The following is a 5078-nucleotide window of genomic DNA, read 5'->3' as shown; positions in this document are numbered from 1 at the left end:
CTATTACTCTATGTGGATGATATCCTTCTTGCAAGCTCAAGTAAAGACCATATTAAAAGGCTCAAAGTTGATCTTATTAATGAGTTTGAGATGAAAGAACTTGGAGAGGCCAAGAGAATCTTAGGTATGGATATAAAAAGAAATAGAATGAAGGGGGAACTATTCCTATCACAAGCTGCCTACTTGAAGAAAGTTGTCACTAAATATAGAATGCATGAAGCAAGACATGTTACTACTCATTTGAGACAAAATTTCAAATTGTCAATGCAAGACTCACCTAAGACAAATGAGGAAAGGCAAAGAATGAGTATCATTCCTTATGCTAGTGGAGTTGGCAGCATAATGTATAGAATGATCTGCAGCAGGCCAGATTTGGCTTATGGTGTGAATGTTGTCATCAGATTTATTACTGATCCAAGAGCATTGCATTGGTCACCACTCAAGTGGATTATGAAGTACTTAAATGGCTCATTAACATCAGGTTTAAAGTTCAAAAAGACTCATCATGACAAGGAACCAATCAAAGGATATGTGGACTTGGATTATGCTGAAAACATGGACACTATAAAATCAATTTCAGGTTATATTTTCACTCTATATGGGATTGTTGTAAGTTGGAGAACAATTACACAGTCGGTGGTAGCACTTTCTACAACTTAAGCTGAATTCATTGCACTTACTGAAGGTGTTAAAGAAGCTTTATGGATGAAATGACTTATTGGTGAACTAGGAATAAATCATAATTGTGTTTCAGTTTATTGTGACAGTCAAAGTGCTATACACTTATCCAAGCATCAAGTGTATCATAATAAGTCTAAATACATTGATGTTAAGTATCACTTCATAAGGGATATGATTGATTCAAAGCAAGTTCCGGTTGAGAAGATTGCAACTGAGGACAACCCAACTGATGCATTCACAAAATCACTTTCACAAGTTAAGTTCAAGCATTTCTTAGACATAGTTGGCTTCGATAAAGAGTAAAGATGAAGCAATGGTAGCAAGATCAATGATTGAATTATTATGATATTGAGTCAAGGTGGAGAATTGTGGAAGTGTGTCTCAAATCAGTAACAACTTGGAGTTAGTTATAACTGAGTTTAGTTAAGACAATGTTAGTTATAGTTAGTTAAGAAGTTTGTCTTTAAATACTATAGCTGAAATGCATTGTGTAAGTTGTAATGTGTTGTTGCAAGTAGTAATTGCTGATTGAGAGAGAGGCATATAAAATATGTGATTCATAGGAAATCAGAGGAGATAGATCAAGGGAGAAAAATGAGATTTAGTGAAAAGACTAGTATTGCTGGTTCAAAAAAACTGATAGATACTAGGAGATCAATCTTGAGAAGACCTTAATCTTGTAAAATTCAATTAACAATAGTGGATTAATCTTGCTTGTTTGCCCGTGACGTATGTCTCATCAATTAAGACTGAACACGTAAATTCTGGGTGTTATTCTTCTCATATCTTTCTTTAATTTTTGTTTACCTTGATTTTGAAAACTAATTTTGAAAACTGCTGAAAGGAGAACGTAAAAAACAGTCTTCGTTTTTGTCGCGGCCTAAAATTTCGAGTGTTTCTCGAAATTTAATGGAGTCGCCACCAAAATTTATTTTAAAATGGGGAAAATATCGGGAAACCCTTAAAAATAGAAAAATAAAAAAATGGTCTTTGAAACCAAATTTTGAGTTCGGGAGTCGATTATGCATAGAGATGGTATTAGCACCCTAGGACATCTGTTAAAAACGGTTACCTATAATTAATTGTGCAAGATTAATTTTAACTTAAGTATATTTATTTTTCTTTATTATTAAATATGAATAACAATTATTACTATTTTTAAAATATGATTTTGAAATAAATATGTACTTAACAAATAAAAGACAAAAGAAGAAATTTTTATTTATGTGCTTGACAAGAATGTGATCTTGCTCCTACGTATCTCCCAGTACGATGGAGAAATCAAAGCTACATAGTTCTTGGTTAAAAAATACGGATATGTTGATTCTTTTTTATAAAGAAAATTGATTTTGAATAATAAAAAAAATTATATTTTATTTTTTATGGTAAAAAAGAGTCAATTTGATTTGAATAATAATAAAAAAAAACGAGTTTTAAGACTACAAGTTGTTCAACTTGAGTAAAAAAAACTCAGAGACTAAAAAGATCTCACATCTAGTTAACCCGTTTAAGAATAAATTTATCATTTTTGTTATAAAAATGAGCTTTTAAAATCTTCAAGTTGTTCAACTTGTGTTATCACCGCTCAGAGATTAAAAAGATGTCACATTTTTTTAACCATTTAAAAAATAATTTTTTGTATAGTTATTTTTTTAAAAAAAAAGAGTTTTAAATATGTTAAATTATCATAATATATATATATATATATATATATATAAAATGTATTTAAAAGTAATACTTTATTGGTTATATATTTCTTTTTAAAAAAATAATAAATCATTTAATAACCAAAACCATTTCAGCAACATGTGAATGTTTAGAATAGCACAGACTAATGCTGGCAAGTTGCAGGACCTTTTCAAAACAGCATAGCCACGTGTACTGTCATAGCTTTATGGCTTTCTGTCTAAACAGCTGTATTTCCACACAGCTAAGCATGTTTTCAAAAACAGCCCCATTCATTTCAAAGTAAATCAAAACAAACAAAGTATCATTTCAATACAAAACAGCATTATCGCAAAACAAAAGCAAACCTGTTCAAATCTTCAATAAATCCCAAAAGAAGAAGAAGAAAGCGGTGCACAGTTGACGGCGGTTAGCGGTAGTTATCGACGAAAATGACGGTGATTTCGATTTTCTCTCCTTTTCTATTCTTTGTATTTCTAAATATATATAATTTTTTAGGATGGAGTTGAGTTGTTGCTCCTTTTATGCTTAGCTATTTTTGCTTCAGAATCTCTCTTTAAAAAAAAAAGAAATGTTTCTTCTCTATTTTTCAAAAAAATAAAACTCTCTTCTTTTGATGTGTTTTTTTTTTTTCAGTCGAATTTTTCCAGACCCCTTCTCCTCTGCCCCTTTTTTGAAATTTGATAGGGTGTATTTATAGAGTTTTTTATCTGTTTAGTTGCTTTCTTGCTTGCCTTGGTCCTTCTCCATCAATTTCTTGTTTGATGTTTCGTTTTCTTTGCTCATCACCTGCATTTTTCTGCACCGCCTTCATAATTTTAGATTATTTTACTTTTGATCTTCATTGCTGAGTTTTTATTTGTCCTTTAGTTTCTTTTTTTTTTTTAACTCACAGAAAGGCAGCAATAAGGACAACAACAAGACAAAGCCAAAGCAGGCAGGTTTAAACTGATTTGGTTTAAATTTTATTGTAATATAATTATTGTAATTATTTTTATTTCTTTTTTTAAATATATATTTCCTTTTTGATTTATTTTTAATAAATTGGACAAAAAATAGGGTACTACATTTTTCTGTTTTTCTGTTATGTTCAAGAACGTTCTCCGTTTTCAGCAAAAACAAAAAACGTTCTCCGTTTCGTTTCTTTTTCTGCAATTGTTTGCCTTCTATTTTGTTGATTAATTCTCGTTGCAGATCCCAATATTATTTTAACAATATATTATGTATTCATCATTTATAATCATTAACATATATATTGACTTCAAAGTGATACAAGAAGTATTAATTAGAAAATACAATTAAAAAATAATTAATATTAGATTGTAACTTATGTGAATTGAAATTACTATTTATTTGACTTAATTGCAGTTTTGGTCTCTATTTTTATATTGATTCACGGAATTGGTCCCCCTATTTTAAAAGTCGACAGTTTTGATCAATCTCTTAGATTTTTTAACTAAAAGAATGATGATTTAATATATTTTAAATGACGTGACATACAATTCTATGATATAGAACCATCTAAATGCATTAGTTATTCATATATCATTAATTAAATGAAAAATATGAAGAAAAAAATCGAAGTTAAAATTTAAGTTTTTTACGGTATTTTATTTTAATTTCGTTAATTAGTATAAATAGATGGATTCAAACCTGTATCTCAATATATCAGATATTTCGATAATTTTTACTAATTGAACAACACTTCTAAGTCAAATTACTTATATGGTAATTATACTCCAAAGTGAATAGTGAGATCCATATAATTTTGTCTTAATAATAAAGATATTTTATTAGAAAAATAAAAAATTATTAGCAAAAATATATTTTTTTAAAGCAACCAAATTATATATTAATAAAAAGAGAAAACTATCAACACAAGATGTGCCAAGAATAACAAATACAAAAGAGTTATAGATTTTCGTCGACAAATAAATACGAACGGCAATAAAAAAACACAGCCACCACCAAAAATATTTAAACAAAAAACTATAAATCAAACCTTTAAAAAACTAACTCAAGCATTGAATCGGATTTGACCAAACATCTTTCCTTTATATGTGAGCCAACAACAACAAAGAAGTTTAACGCGTTCTATCATCTCAATATTAATGTTATATATTTCATGTCTGAAAATAATATGATTCCTCATTTTTCAAATAGTCTAGATGCAAGCTAACCAAGTAAAATAGAAAATGGCCATGAATATGTAACCAATTAAGAATATTTTTCCATACCAATTCAAACAAGGGACAATCAAAAAACGGATGTCGAGTAGTTTCTTCAAGTCCACAATTACCAACACACAAGTTGGAAGAGCAATCTAAAATGTCTTTTTTTAGACAAGTTATCTTTCATAGGCAACTGATTGTATAACAATGTCTAAGCTAGTAGAGACACTTTAAGCGGCACCATCTTGTCCCAAATAATATCACCAAATGTGGAGAACAATCCACATTTGAGTTATGTATCAAACCAAGATAAGCATATTTCCCAGAGTATACACCAATAGTAAAAAAAATTCCAAAGCCGCGAATCATTCCCATGATCCTACAAGTGAACATTAGCAAACACATACATACTCTACCACCAACTCCTTGTCCCAAAGAAACAAATTACGAGACCAGCCTCACCCATCACCGTCAACATCTCACCTCAATCAAACATATCTTCCACACACACATATATATATATATATATATATATATATA

General features: G+C 29.5%; 1 long non-coding RNA gene across 1 annotated transcript; it reads left to right on the top strand.

The window, feature by feature from the left end:
- Window positions 1-2497: 2497 nt before the first annotated feature.
- On the top strand, window positions 2498-3505 carry LOC113787666 (uncharacterized). Its single transcript, XR_003474181.2, has 2 exons — window positions 2498-2804; window positions 3263-3505. It is a non-coding gene; the product is annotated as an uncharacterized lncRNA (long non-coding RNA).
- Window positions 3506-5078: the final 1573 nt, after the last annotated feature.

This window comes from Cicer arietinum, chromosome 7 (genome assembly GCF_000331145.2).
Source record: "Cicer arietinum cultivar CDC Frontier isolate Library 1 chromosome 7, Cicar.CDCFrontier_v2.0, whole genome shotgun sequence".
NCBI lineage: Eukaryota > Viridiplantae > Streptophyta > Magnoliopsida > Fabales > Fabaceae > Cicer > Cicer arietinum.
Note: the sequence above shows the minus strand (reverse complement) of the source record. Positions and strands in the feature narration are given on the sequence as shown.